Source organism: Hylaeus volcanicus, chromosome 6, assembly GCF_026283585.1.
Source record: "Hylaeus volcanicus isolate JK05 chromosome 6, UHH_iyHylVolc1.0_haploid, whole genome shotgun sequence".
NCBI classification, from domain to species: Eukaryota; Metazoa; Arthropoda; class Insecta; order Hymenoptera; family Colletidae; genus Hylaeus; species Hylaeus volcanicus.
Window position 1 is genome coordinate 22,819,384 of NC_071981.1, and position 15,944 is coordinate 22,835,327.

Below are 15,944 nucleotides of genomic sequence, written 5' to 3' on the forward strand. Positions count from 1 at the left end.
CCCCCTCCCCCCCCCGGCCTCCGTGCGCGGGTGTTTCTCTTTTTCCAGTCTCAGCCCGTGGCGCACAACGACGGGCGCAACTTCGGCAATATTTAACGTTATTATTAACGTGTTTTGAGAGGACTCAAGATTGCATTTTGCCATCAACGTGTTTTTACCTGGGCAAGTTAAAGCGAACTTTCCAACGGTGGGATGCAGCTTTAAGGAAATTCAATTTAAACTTCGGTTTGGACCATTTATCCGACGATCCGTTACGGTTTACGTAAACGTTGTTGGTAACGCGCCATCCCCGAGCAATAATAACAATAATATTGTTATTTTACAAAATACAGTCGCGCGAAAGGTATCCACTCGGCGCGTAGAAATGACATATAATCGAATTCTAGAGCTGAAACCTTCCTGATTGAATTTCAATTTACCTCGATACGCCTGGGTACGTCGAATAAAAGATTCACAGAGTTTATTTAAAAAGTGATTCGATATTTTATTTTGTCCTCGAGAACCTTGCGAACCAGTTTCATTCCCCCTGTCGACAAATAAATATTTCTTTCACAGAAGCAAATGAACCGACTACTGTTCATCCGTGATCAAAGTTCGCGGACGCGAGTCTCGATTCCCCTAGAAGTTACTTTAAGTCGATTTGCATCCGCGGAACAAGTGTAACGTTTGTTACAACTAAAGTAATTGAAAACTGGAACCAGTTTGCGCGTTTAAAGAAAAGGACGCGCGACTCGCCACGGCAAACTGGTTTCCCTTAAAATTACAACTCGACCTGCACGCTACTCGAAGCTCAGCCGAGATCTTTCCACTCGCGGAGGCATTAACTTCATTCACGTAAAATTATTATGAAATTACTTCGCGATTTATTTTTAATAAAATTCGTGTTTCGAAAAATCGACGCACGGAGAAAATTCTTGGCTGGACGAATCATTGCTAGTCCGTTACTCTTCGAAAGTAGTCTAACGCTCGATTCAAGGAATTATTATCACACACGAGTTTAACCGTACTAGCTCGGATCTACCAAGCCAGTTAACTGCGAGTCTCCCTTTACGATGATTAAACCGCAAAGTATGCTACGATTACTTTCTCGTTTCAAACGACCACAGCCAGTGAATTTCGAATTATCTTCGAGTCGATACACCTGCTGATAAAACCATCCAAAAATATTTCTAACAAGAATGACTCGACGCGAAACTTCCGATCGGCTAACGTTGCTGTTAAGACGTTTCGCGGTAAATGTTTGCTCGACAATGTCTCAATTACGGAAGGGGTTTTCCGCATGGCCGCCGCTAAGAAATCCGAACGAGGCTATTACTCGACCTATCGTGCTCGTCGATTCTCCGTGAAACATACCGTGAACGTCTTAGAAAACAAGCAACGCCAGGATTGCACTTGCTACGCGAATGGGGTATTAAATTGACGACCATCATCTCGTTTTCCGAATATTCGCCGGGGTCTCGGAAGGCGCAAATTATTCTCGTTCGTCCTCCGCCACGGTTCGTGCACTTACACCGTTCGTTGACGACACGGACGATGGGATCCATGGCAGCAGCGTGCGTGATTGCTGAACGGTAGATCGGATTGGCTCTTGGTCGAGAAACACTGTAAGACCGGCTTTGCCATTTCTCCGGGCCGGCAATCTTCCTGCGTTCCTACGGATGCTCTCATTTCTCTAGTCTACAGCTGGCTCGGACTCTTGCAGTCGCTCGCGTTCTCGATGCGTTATTTTCTACAGCATGTATCGCAGGTGAAACCCACTTTGGGGGTGGATTGGGGATGGAAAATGGGTGGAAAAAGCTCGTGTAAAGGTACCTTGTATACGATCTGATTCTCGAGTTATAGTTGTCGCTTTTAGAGTCAACCACGTTTTGAATACCTAGACTCTGCGAGTGGGTTATTTTCTACAGAGTGAATCGCGGGTGGAACTCACTTTGGGGGTGGATTGGGGATATAAATTGGGTGGAAAAGGCTCCTGCGAAGGTACCTTGTATTCGATCTGATTCTCGAGTTATAGCTATTCGAATTCGGGACCTCTGGATTGGTAGTCAACCGTTTTTCCCACAGACCATCGCCGCACCCTACCAGTCGTGTTCTTATTTCACTTGTTACGTTACGTATAGGGGCGGATATGTATATATAATATAATAGTCATGTAATAGTCCTTTCGATTACCAACACTAGTCCCTTTAAAATAACGCTTCTACCAACGCGAAAGTCGAACATTATCGAAGTTGAATCTATGTTTGTTTCCCGTAAATTACACAAATGTCTGTGTCAGGGCAGACGTTTGTAACTGCTTCTTTAATTGTTCCTTTTCTTGTCTCCAGTTTTAAAGTGGGTCTCCACTGACAGGACACAACCTGCATAATCGATTCGATCCAAAGATATTTATAGACGTACTCCTGTCATACGTTGTAACTGCACGGTTTGGTCGCTCGACACGTGCTGTGCGATAATAAGATCTTAGATAGCGGTAATTTACACGTAGGCACGGACACCATTAGACTCGGAAACAGTCTCGATGGAAGCTTGGCTATCCCGAGAGATTAGGATCGCGATCGATGCGTGACAAATATCGCAGTTTGCATGTCGCGGGGACCGGTACTCGCGATTATGAAAGTACTATACGTCTATTGTTCATTTATACCCACAGTAACATTGAATCTCCAATGTTAGTCGTTTATAATATTAGAAGTAATATCGATTTTTTCGATACTATTCGTGTATATGTATACATTCACGACGAATCTGTCTAACGTACGCGCATCATAGGAGTCTACAAACACGGATAAATAAATTCAAGCTCGTAACAGTTGTGTCAGGTCGCATGCTCTATAAGGGAATAAAAATAACGACAAGTTCGATCCAGTCTTTTGTTGTTTACATCCCTCGTGTATACTCTCGAAATTCAGAGGACGTATCCGCAAAAACTTGGTTCTCCGTATTAATAACATCGCAAACGTGTACCAGTCGACTCTTCTCCATTTAAACTTTAACAATGTTCCACGTCTTCGCGTTACATTTTGGAGGGAACAAAACCGGCGCTTCGAACGAGCAAAGTTAAGGCGGGTTCGCGCGCGAGAAACTGCGAAGCATCGTCGCGACTGATGCTAACGCGTGTTAATTCCAGGGAACTTCCGAATGAAAATTATGCGATTTACCGGGGAAGAGGTTCCCTCTCGACACGACTGTCGTTTCGCGTAATTCGGACCGTCGGAAACTTTTCACTTTCTGCAACAAAAGTTTTCATAATTTCGGGGGTGGTTTCAACTCTGTTTGTAAGCTAGCGGAAATAAACATCTGAGAAATCAACATTTTCGAGACAAGATATCCGTGTGAATGTTAGTAAGAATGAATTATTAATAAAAAGATGGAAAGAACTTTTGAAGAATTTATGTAATATTACTGGATATCCCGTTAATATTTTAACACTGGTTGAATGAATGTATTTCGTGTATATCGATAATAACGTATAATGTACACGAACACGGGAAGGATATCCTTCGAATAAATCTCAGTCTAAACGACAAATTATGCGGCCAATCTGCTAGTGGACTCCAACGTATCATAAAAGGATCGAGAGAAATAGCAGTTCGACGAGCACAATCTTTCTGAAATATGTCTTTGCCGCCCGCGGCTCGAATCTATATTGAATAAAGATCTTCCTCCATCGACCTCTATGGTATTTCAAAGGACCCTTACTTGTCTCGTTTTTCGGTTAGCGAGCACTCCGCACCCCCGAACGAGAGTAAAAATGTCTAGCATAACGTACCAATTTCATTGCCGATTCTATTTCATCCGCCTATTTTTAAAAAGTTCGTAATTCATGTACTTGCCAGAGGATGTCAGTAAATCATAGACAGCATATTCTTCGCTGGTTAAATAGAAAACTCGTAACAGTCGTAAAATGAGACCAAGTTCAAAATGGCCAAATAAGAAAACGATCGTACATTGTTTCTATCTCCGATTGAATGGAAATAAATTACAAATACCGAGATCGTTTCGGGAATTCCCGCAGAGGGGAAAAAGAGTTAGAGAAAAAAAAACGACAGGGAGTCGCGGTAGTAGAAAATGACGGCATTCATCTTCTTACGGCATCCTACACGCCCAACCTGACATATTCTCCAGGAAGAAAAACGCACGGTGCTCACCGGCGACCGGAGACGGATGATAGCCTGCTTGAATAGGCAATGAAGGACGCTGTGTGCGATTGCCCCGCGACGCCGGCCCGGGGAACATCGGCCTTAAAGTAACGTCGAATAACAAGATTTCTGTCCCCGTTGCCGAAAAACCGGACCGCTTTCCTGAATTATAGAGAGAATTCCACGTTACCTAGATCACCTGCAAAAGTCAACCGCGTGGAATAACGATTTGGGTGCGAGAAAATTTCAGAGGGGTGAGTAACGGAATTTTGGGGACATCGAATGGTTGATAATTGTCGTAATTATCAATAACAGTAATATGTGAAAGTATCTGCAAACCCTCCCCCCAAAAAATGTACAAACCTCTGTAACAGTCTTATTGGCCCTGAAACTACGGTCTACCATTAACACGATGATTAATTTCACGTAATTTCGAACGAATAACTTCGCGTTATGTTATTCACAAAGCGTCCCCCCCATCGATTTTAAACGACCATTACCAGACCGACGCTCAGCAAACTACCTTTGACAGGGCGCGAACAATTAATGTACCTTCTCTAAGTACTTCATAAAGCAAGTGCTGCATTGTTCCCGTTGCGAAAGCTTTCGAGTGTGTAAGTAGTATCTTAAATGCACCTTGTCCGACGCGTTACTCGCTTGACATGTCATGCAAGAACGACTCCCTAGCTTATGAATAACTGCATCCCCCCGTGCTCGGGGCGAATACAGGTTTTTAACACGTGGCCAACGTTCCTTCTGCGACTCGATTCCCTCGTCACGACTCGAAACTTCAGTCGAAACAAGTGGAAAGCATCGATCGTCCGAGCGATATTTAGTATCCAGCCGCGTTGAATGTTTCTATTCGTTGTTTACCGTGAAATCGAGCCTCTTTGTTCTCCGCGACGAAATCTTCTTTGGGAATTAATTACAACGAAAATATCGAACATTGAAATACGCTGGAAAATTCATTGCTCGTTGATCCTTTTAAAAATATCGTCAGGCGCAAAGCGCCATTGTTTTGATCTGTTTTATTAAAAATGTTTGTCACAGAATTTACTCAATTTACGTCAGTCACCTTTTCCCGGATGCTTTAACCGCGATTAACTACCTCCAATGTTGCAATTGTTTCGATACAATTTTCATGAAAGTAGACATTAACGTTACGTTGTAAAGCGAACAAACACGTCAAACTTTTAACTCGACGTTGTTCCGCGCTATTTTTACATCGGATCCTCTATTTTATAAAGTCGAATTTGCAACGCGTTTCGTCGGATTTCAACTCGAAATGAAAATTTACTTTCACGGACCCGCGAGTAGGCGAAAATCAATTTTCACGAATCGGGAAGCTATGTAATTTCCAAGCGAAGAGTAGTTTTGTTACGATTCCACCGACTCGATTTCCATTTAGAAACGAAAAATGTCGAACCAGGTGAGTCAATTATTCGGGTAAATTGAATGTCGAACCATTGAATCGGGTTACGTGCCATTTTTGTTATCTACATAGGCAGCAATTTTAATCGAAATGCAATTCACTTTTTAGACGATACACTCATGAATAAATGTCCGCATATAAAGAATGAAAATTTTCATTCATAAAATCAGGTAGCTGCGGGTAACAAATAATCATCCTTCTAAACAGGCACAGGTGATTAACCTTTTCTCATTAACCTTAACTCATTGACTCATTAACGATAAGCTCATGCGATTTAACTCGTCTTGAGCACGGACAAGAACAAAATAATTTCGCGAATGTACTCTCGCAGAGCACCGAAAAGGTTAAGATTTATTACGTAACGATATGTTGGGAAATAAGCTGCAAACACCGAACGGAAGTTATTCATACATCGATAATATCGAAGAGTACGAGCCTGAAAGTCTACTTAACCGATAAAATTACCGATCTCCGCGTATCGCAAACCTCAGCTATCATTAATCCCATAAAAATAGAGAACGTCTAAAAATAGAGACGATACACCGACCGCGACCTAACGTAAACTCGAGGCAACGATACCGAGCAAACAACGCGCGGCGCGTCTTGTATGGGCGCGTTTGAAAATGCTTTCCACCTGGCCACGTCAACAAATGGCCCCCATTATCGACGAGAGGACTGTTTAAGGCCCGTGGTTTCGAGGGTTGGGCCCCTCGATAACGATTTCCGTTGCGTGCGCCGCGCCAGGATGAGAATCCACCGCCGCGGACCGAAGGTTAGCCGTGTTCAAGGCCACAGGTTGCGCCGATTCTCCTTTCTATTTTTGCGCTCGCAGGATCCACGCCCAGTTTCTTCGGTACGCGTGTGTGCGTGAACTCAGAAATTGCTCTGGAAACCCCGGGAACCGCCTCGTGATCGCAGCGCCACGGGTTCTCCCGGTTGCTCTCGAGCCATATATTCTGCGTTCGCGAGATAACGAGGCCGTGCAAAAAGTAACAAAGTTCGGTGTAGTATCGTTGCATCTGCACGAAACGCGTTTAACAGCTGGCCGCCGTTTCGCGAGCACGTACCTTGACAAAAAACGGCGTTGATGGCTGAAACGGGCCAGGTTGAGCGGTGTATTCCACGGCGGGGAAAAAAAGGATCTCTCGCGAGATGCCTATTGGGTCAGAGGTTACACGGTCAGGATTCCAAGTTACTCTCCGCGTTTCGGTGACTCGTGGAACATCGCATTTCTCGCGATGGTCCGTCCGAGGTTCGAATGGATGATTTTTTCAAACGGGGACAAAATTAAAGGTAAACAAACATTACCGCTGGTTGATTCACTCGAATACGATGATGGTGACTGAGAGTCACCCCTCGAGTTAAAGCATCGCGTTAACACTTTATTCACTTTTTTAATTTCAGTATTTAGCTATTCGAATTTATTTACTGTGTCGATGATTGTCTACTCACAATGATCGGTGTTTGGAAACAGACTTGGCTTTCAATGTAACAATATGGAGGAGTTATTGTCAGCCTAGATTGGCACACGCTACTGTAGAAAATTTTTTTTTCGATTAAAGACGGTTTCTAAATAGCCCGGTAGATAAAGTGTTAAGATGTGACTGGAGAGTCATCTTTCGAGCGCAGAGGGTTAATTCTCGCCGAGGAATAAAATAAAACCTGTCGAAACAGATTTCCGTGTGCCATCGGTACGTCCGCGTCCCATCCCGAAGGCATCCCCTGGCGATTCCCGAGTATTGAATAGCGCCGGACGGACAGGTGGGGCAAAAATCTCCATGAAAAGCACGGCCATCGATCTGGCAAGGGGTTGGAAGGGGGGCGATACCCGTTACTCCTCGGTGGAATTCATGAAAATGTTATTTCCCGTCCTTTTTGCAACGTAACCACCGGGACAACAAAGACGGGTAGCGTGAGAGGAGGAAAGAAGCAAGAGCGGCGAAAGCAGCGGCATCAGCAGCGGCCAGGTTCACCTTTGCCACGGCGAGAAAAGGGAAGAAAACGAACGGTGGAAGGTTGAGATAGAGAGGAAGCTCGATGGAAGGGGTAAGGTTCGAGAGCACGGTGCTACGCGTGGCCTCGACGTCGTTTCCTGCCGTGATTGGACGTTGGCTCGTGGCCGGCGTTCGCCATTCACCGGAAACCCGGCAGCGCCGGTGGAACGTTCGCGTGCATCATGCTCTCTCCCTTCCATCTGGTCTACTCCTTCGTCTTTCCTTCTCTCTGGAGGCTGCTGGCTGCCGAGGCATCATCACTGGTTAGACCGCTCTTTTTCTTCGCCCTGGCCCTCGCCCGGGCTCTCTTACCCCGCTGCGAATGGAAAGCAGGGAACGGAAACCTGTTCGACCGGTTTCGTAGGTGCTACCTGCGTCTTCGGTGTACGGAGAGCGGGCCTGACGAGGGGCCCTCTCCGTGAGTATAATTGTAACGATCGCCTCGATCGTCTTCTCCGTACACGGGCCCTGCCACGGCTCGAGCCTCAACCCAGTTTCCATTTTCGTAGACGTGAAACGAGCGTTCCCGAGGTCTCCCAGGTACCCTAGCAATCTCCCTAGGAGCGAAGTATTAGGTTGGTAAGAATCGATGTCGGTTTTCGAACTTTCGAACGTGAACGCTTGCTTTTGGGATAAGGCCGATCGCACACGAGCGCAACCGATCAATTTCAAACCACTCTGAAACTAGTTGCATGCGACCGTGGATCTAGGTAAAACAAAGATAGTGGAGTAGGTAAAACAAAGAGCGTAAACGGTTTGCAACAGTAATTTCGAATCGGTTCACTTTATTCTGTTTACGTTCCAATGTCGTGCATGCTGATAGGTATGCTTTTGTTTTTACTATTAATTTGTGCCCGAGTGAAGTTATTTACTTCGCAATGGATACTAAGCAAGCATCTCGACCGCTACTTGCAAGGAACGATATTAACCAATTAATCAGCTGCTGAAAATGCGTTCAAAGAATTTCTCGATTCCAGAACGACAGAATTTCACGCTACTGGAACAAATTGACGAAAATGTGTAAATTGCAATCGATCCTATGTATTTCGATGAAAAAGTTATTACAATTTGTGACATGTGGATTGAAATACATAGTTTGAAAATCCGGACGTTATTTCCCTGCCAACCCAACATTTCGTTTGTAATATAATGGAACAAACGCTGGTCATCGGAGCTACCTAGAAGATGCGGAATGCAACGTTTGCGAAACGTCTGAGACCTGGAATTGGACGCTGTAACCATCTGGAAGCCACGAATACTACGAATAATAACGGCGAAAGCTTTGAATCTAAAATGGAATAAATAGTTCGGAATAAATGATTCCACTTTTACAGAGATGGAGATACCAAAATAATCGCAACGGTCGCTAGTATTTTTCTGTCGTTGATCGTCGAGCTATATTCTACGATATGAGATTGCTCCTTCGTTGGAAGACCACAAGAGTGGAGTAACTTCGATGAAAAACGCATCTGTAACTAAGTTGAACGATCTCGAGCGCCTTAATGCCGGGCTTTAGCACTTAGTGCTATTTGATTCAGCAGGAAGCAGTCGAAGCTTTTTCTCTGGGCAGACATGGACCGCAGTTTTCTATTTGCTACATTTAACAACGTGGTTCGTGGCCGAGGTTCGTAGACGCTGCCTACGCCCCAGCGATGGCGATGTGTTCTCGGTCACAGGCTACGCATCTCCGAGCTTGAAACCAGTTTCGATTTTCCTGTTGCCGTAATAGTTGTAAAATTATTCCAACAGGCTCATCTGGAAAGTACCAACATTGCGTATCTGGAGTGGCTTTGAAGAAAATATATATATACTCTTAATATACCTACGATCAGTCCTATAAGAATTCGTACTTTCTGTGTCTATCGAAGAACTTTGTCTAAATTAAATGACAGGTTCGGTGTGAAGCTTATTCGTGTATATATTTATAACGAAACATTTATTTGGAAACACCGAACCTGTCATTTAATTTAGACAAACTTGTGGGACTGACTGTACATAGATATATCTGCAAAGATGAAAAGCATTTCCTTGATAAAACTGGTGACGTTCCACCGGAGGTATAAATTCTTAACTTAGATCGCCTGCGACGATAGAGCAATTCAACGTTTCTAATAAAATCTCGTATGATGCCAAGCTTGTGCTCGTAATCCCCCATTAGGGATGATAGGATGACACTGTTAGGCTCGCGTGAAAAATCTGCAGACGATATCTTACGGCTCGATAACCGCTAATAAGGAACGTATGATGGGAGTTCCTCTCGTCATGGCACCGGTAAACAACAGGTTATCGGTAAGTTACCGTTACGATATTGTCGATTAACGAGCGAAATGACCGGCATACTTGGTGTCCGAGACCAAGGTATCAATTATGTACGTCTTGACGTGTCAAAGAAGATCGCCTGAGAAGGGAACGTTACACGATTATCGCCTGTTCCAACGAGGAAAATTGATTTAGAAACACAGGAGCATGAATCGCGGCTGCGCGATGTAGGGTTTCGTGAAATAAAGCTTGATAAATCGAGAAGCCTGATAATTATACATTTAGAAATTAACCACTACGGTGAGCATTGAATAACATTTCGTCGAATGCGCATACTTTACGCGCGCTGGTGTGTGCAGTTTGTAAATTTACGTGTAAGCCAACACGATTAGTTTTGCTCACTTGATGTCCTGTCACCCTAAATCTCGCCAGTGTTTGGATGCTATCGCTACCGCGGTAGACAAGATAGCCACAGATAAATAACGGGATATGTTATGCGCTGTATTAAATTCGGTACGAGGAATGGTATAAAGATGGCCTGATAAATTACGAAACTAGATCCTAGTCGCATCTTTCGGGCGTAAAACTCTATCCGAAACCTAATTCGAACAAATTGAATCTAATTCGACTGGAATTAGAAAATAAGAGATTGTACGCGATGAGTACGGAAGACTCGCTCGTATTTCCCAACGGACACCATCGGCGTTCGAACCATCGACTCGTCGTTTCTCGCTAAACAAAGCCCGAATCCTCCTAAGCGTGTAGAAATTAGGTGGCCAATCGAGTCTGGCACGGTCGTTTCGCGTAGAGGAAAACAGAGGGGACGTTTGGTGGCCAGGGGCTTTCCCCTTCTTCGGCAGTTATTTCCAAGCTCTTCCGTTTTAAGTGCTCAACTGGATGGGTACTCTTTATTAATGTCCTCGCTTTTAAAAAGATAATGGATTACACGAGCGGGGAAATGGAGCGAGTCGGCGAGGAACGACGCCCCTTTGACTCGAGGAGACGAGTTTTAGATAAAGGAGTATGGTAATTCGCTCAACGGAAACGGGAAACAACAACGGCGTTGTAAAATTCGATTTCTGTTCCTTTCGACCGGCCGGAGTAGACCGGGAACCGTTCTTAACCGGGGCCATTGAAATGAAATCACCGACTGAAATGACTATATTTTAATCAAAGCATTTACTTGCAACGAGCGCGCCTCTTTATTCATAGCCTGCGCAGCATTCGCTGCAGTTTCCTTTTCATCGTGTCGAACGCCTCGTTTTCGCGCTGAAACAACCCCTACGAGCGTATTTTCGAAGAGGCTGTGTCACGGAATAATTGCCAACGACGTAATCTTTAATCGATACTCGGACGTAAGATTTTTTAAAGGAATATCGTAACCGTACTGTCTCGAAGGAATTACTCGATTTCAGGGATTTTTAACGATCGAACCATTCGTTTGCTACGGAATCCCTTCACGCTGGTGGGAATCCAGATACAAAGCTTGAAATATATTAAAATTTAAAAATATTAAAAATTAGGTAAAAAAAAATTACTTAAAATTACTAAAATTACTTAAAAAAAAAAAGAAAAGTTCAAATCAATTTAAAAAATTAGGAATGTATCAACTGATATGCTTGGAAAAATTTGTTCTTTCTTTACGTAGGTCAAAACCTACCCCTACGGACACCGAGGCCAGGACCAAAGAGCATTTTCGTTTCAATATAACATCCACGTTCGTTTCAATAACCTATTTCTACAATTCGCTTTCTACGTTCTACGTAATCACAAATGAATTTTTCAATAGGCTTTGATACTGTGCCAACCTAAAATGTAATTTCAGCATTCCGTTAATAGCGTTCAGTCAACACGACAAAGATCACACAGGGGCGTTCCCAAAGTTCAACGATGTTTCTACGTTAAACCGATTAATTAACCAACCCAACTGAAATTAATTTCGATATTATTATCGAATAACAAAGGCAGCCTCGTTTTAAATGTTAACACGGAATTAATTGGCCGTGGTATGAGACAATCGTGTTGCGACACACCGCGATCGATGTTGTTGCGTGCAATTTATTTCGAAACGAAACTAGCTGAGAACCGTCGCGCGGTAAATCCGCATAAATTTTGTAAACCTATTATCGAGGTCAAAAAAGTGCTCTTTGTCACGGGCGCAGCGCCGCCATTTCGCTGTGCTTCCCTCCTCTCCGCAAATAATCCACCCGGGGGAAGATACTATCCTATTTAAAAGCACAACTCGCAACTTTCGTCGTTTTCCTAGCAACCGTGGAAACTGTATAACTCTCGACGGCCACTTATTGCCCCTAACTCCTGAAATTGCCAAGATAAATGACTGCCTCCTTTCGGGATATACCTGCTCGGCCAAGGCAAATCTTTCCTCCGCTTTTGCAATCGTTGATTTTTGGATTGATTTAGATAGATACGGAAGAAACGTATTTTTCTTTTTGTAACATCATTTGGTGATATACTCTTTTAAAAATTATTACTCAAGCCGTAACGTGTCACGCGTTGCTGTCGCTCAGTCTGTTTAAGTAGAAAAGAAAGAGAATAGAAAGCAAACTACGGAGATTTAAGATTTTCAAGCTCCTTTGCATCGATACTCGTTCGTTAAATAAAATAAATGAATAAATTCTACTCGGAAAACCGCAACGCGTAACCTTATCCAAAAGTATCGGAGAGGTCGAAACGTTAAGTGAAACGTCCCGTGACCATCGACGCCCACACTTACGCAGTTGGCGTTTATCGATCACCAGTTTCGGTAATAATTACGTCGCTCTATGAATTCCGCAGGTTCGAACGGTCGCACTAATTTCCCGGGTGTTTTCGCGCAAGAGCAATTTATTACTTTCATTACGAAGTAATTATCGTGCTGTAAACTTTACACTGCCGGCGACAGTGTAAACGCTACCGTTTACGTCCTTTTGTTATATATTGTTCGGCGATACTGAGTCATTACTGGACATAAATATTATTTCGTGACCATCGACGCCAGTAACAGTCGGGCCGATAACGCCGTTATTAGAACGCGACGATGCTCGGGAGGATCGCGACGAAACAGCAAAATGATCGATGTCGATACAGGTGATCTTCGACGGTCGCTGATGTTCGAGACAGCGAAGCCTGAAGGTTAGATTCGTACAAGCCGAAGTAAAACGAAATAGAGCGAATTAAAAGCCTCTTTTGATACGCCTCGTGCACAATTTTTCCTCGACTATCTCTTCGCAATTTCGGCCCAATTGACCCCGGCGCGAAACGGCCCAACCCCAGGAGGAATTCGTAAACGCGACTTTCCACCGACAAACGACTCCACCCTCGTCCTCGATTTTAATCAAACCGCCCGAGGTGGCGGACCCGCGTCAGAAACGTTTGAGAGGACATATCAAAAGCTGAGACGACTAACGCGGAAGAGATCACCGAGAGACACGAGTGCCGTGTAGAATCACGTAATTAAGTATTGATCAGGGCGGTGGCTTCTGCGGCAAATCCCGTTCCACCTGTTGCCAATTTCTGCTCGCCTCGGACTGCCATGATTCGATAAAATAACCGTTAAATCCTCTTTGATAATCGAAGCGACGCGACACCTCGGCCGTCCGTGCTTCAAGTTCCCCCGAAACTGTTTAATCCTGTTTCGTCGCGATTCCATAGCGATTTTAAAATATGCACGAACGTCTTCGCACGTTGCAGTCGAGTTTCCTCGATTAGTTTCTTGTTATCTAATCGTCGTGTCCCAGCTGAACACCAGCTCGAGACGGCACCTTTTTGGATGGCACACTTGGATACGTCTTCGCTGTATCCTAATCGTAAGAAGATATTCGAGCGGATGGTAACGTTATATTTTTTAATTACGCGAAGTTGCAGGTTTCTTCCTAGTTTCGAGAAGTCACCTTCACGTGGGAATGTAGTTCCAATGACGAAGTGCCTCTCGAGAAAACGATCTAAACGACTTCGGCACACAGCTTCGAGACAGCTCACCGTATCTTCCGTTGCTCCAAAAGATGGCGACATTCTTCCCCCGAGTTATACATGTTTAACTTTCGGCTGATATAACGAGAAGCGCGGGGGTCGAATCTTTATCTCTGAATATAATCGCAGAAATGCTAGCTTCCAGAGGACCGTCTGTCACGGGATGAATCCAGAAAGGACAGCTGATGGAAGTAGCGCGTGATATCTTCCTCAAAGTTTAACGAACTTGTCAAAACTTTGCGCCGTGTCCAAGCGGAAGAAGGGGCGACACGGTTGAGACAAACCGCGCAGATTAGATTGGCGAATTCGCGAATGTTATCGTTGTTTTAAATTCGAATCGGTGGTTTCGACGAAAATGGAGCTGGCTAACGAGGTAATAATTGACGAAATAAAATCAAATAAGAGCCGAGTCGGAGTTGAGCTATCGTCGAGGTACCGTTAGGTATCCGTTCCGCGTCTAAAAAGTAGGCCAGAACTGTAGTGGCCTCCGTAGGTTGATTTTATGGAAACCAGTCATTCGATCGGGAATATTAGTTTGAAATCTTAAACTATGCTAGGAAGACACGCGATAGATTCTCATCCATGACTCGATAAAATAGACGTCCTGATAGAAAATAGAAGATAGAATGAATGTTCCGCGTTTGTCAACGACATATACAGAAAATTTACTCTTACTGGAAACACCTGTGACGAAAAATTTCTTTGGAAATCAGCTCCAGGTTGGTCTACGTCGCGATCTCGTGGCTTACCTGAAACAGAAAGGAAAGCTCGAGTTAGAAGAAGTTTCGAAGAAATTTTATTCTACGCGTGCGTCGCCGAGCTCTTACATTTCCACCGACACCGAGACTTGAACAAAAAAGGAAAAAAAGGGAAAATGCACGATGCACAGGTAAGACAATACGGTTCCCCGGCGAGAGGCGGCCGAGAACGCAGCGGTCGAAAATGGGAACAGCCACCGTTTCGATTATCCAGTTTCGGAGCCGTTCCAGCGATCGGAGCGCATCCAATTGTCACTTAGTCCGAATAATACAAACACTCGGTCGCTTCGTTCGCGTTCGAAGTGACTCGGACAGAGTAACAGCGGGCGGCGGGCGTACAAAGGACCACGGTAGCTGCGAAAGCATTCACCGCTGTCGTATCCAACTCGACGACCCCGAAAACGTGCCGAACGCCCCATCGAATCTGCATTGTGCGATCTCGGATGCTCCCAGGGTCCCCCTCCGGCCCCCCTCTGTTTTATTCCGCGAACACAGAGGCCCGCATTCCTCGGAATGAAACCGCGGGGCAATTCGAAACGGGAACGTCTCTATCGTCGTATTAAACGAGCAACGGTGGCACGGGGGTGGACCGGGGAAAACGATCGGGACAATCCGCAGGGCGAGCGTCATCGTCGGCGGGTTCATCAAGAGCTGACTCATTAGCTGACATTGTACGTGCGTTCAACTGGCAACTGCATTACTTCGCTTTGATGCGTACCTGACCGAGTGCAGCGTGGCTCCTGCACGTACACGCGATCCGCACCCACGCGCACCGTGGGGGATTTATATCTATGTTACGAGCGGACGTTAATTGCTCGCGACTAATTTCACTCCGGCTCGTCGAAATCTCCTGCCAGTGACACGCACCCCGCGGGACAATGGCCTTTGTTGCCCCGTTCGGATACTTTTTTTTGTTTTTACCCGGCTTTCGCGTTTTGTCTCAGTTACTGTTACCATTTTTTTTTTTTTTTTGCGAACGCTGATATCGAAATTCACCACGTTTAATCGCGGAGGATTAGAACGATTAGGAGTGTTGAATGATTCTCGAGGGTGGTCTTTGCGTCGAGCTGAAGATTGGAGATCCTCAAGTATCGCGTTGGTGTATGTGGCAACGTGCGACTGAGTTTTTGATTGGAATTTTTGAACCTTCGGAGGGATGTAGAAGAAATGAAAGAATCTCGCAGAGGTGTAGCGTATCGACGGAAGGATTTGAATGCGAACGTAATAATTAGCCACGGTGTTTTATCTTTTAAATAGAGATAATAGAGTTTTGATCGCGTCAAGCAAAGACGCTTCTCTGTCTATAAGTTAGGTCGATTGCTCGACAAGCACCGTCGCGGAAATGATTTAAGCTACGAAAGAAATTCAATCGTCGAATGAACTTCGTTCT

At 44.7% G+C, this 15,944-nt stretch overlaps 1 protein-coding gene and 1 long non-coding RNA gene across 2 annotated transcripts in view; both read right to left on the reverse strand.

Annotated features, from left to right (window-relative positions):
* Positions 1 to 15,944, reverse strand: part of LOC128878205 (nephrin) — a 358,472-nt gene that overhangs the window by 277,122 nt on the left and 65,406 nt on the right. The gene's annotated exons all lie outside the window — the stretch shown is intronic.
* LOC128878209 (uncharacterized) overlaps positions 1 to 15,944 on the reverse strand; it is a 44,258-nt gene that overhangs the window by 9,154 nt on the left and 19,160 nt on the right. The window contains exon 2 of the long non-coding RNA XR_008457356.1: positions 14,466 to 14,545. This is a non-coding gene — a long non-coding RNA (uncharacterized LOC128878209). The remainder of the gene's footprint in view (positions 1 to 14,465; positions 14,546 to 15,944) is intronic.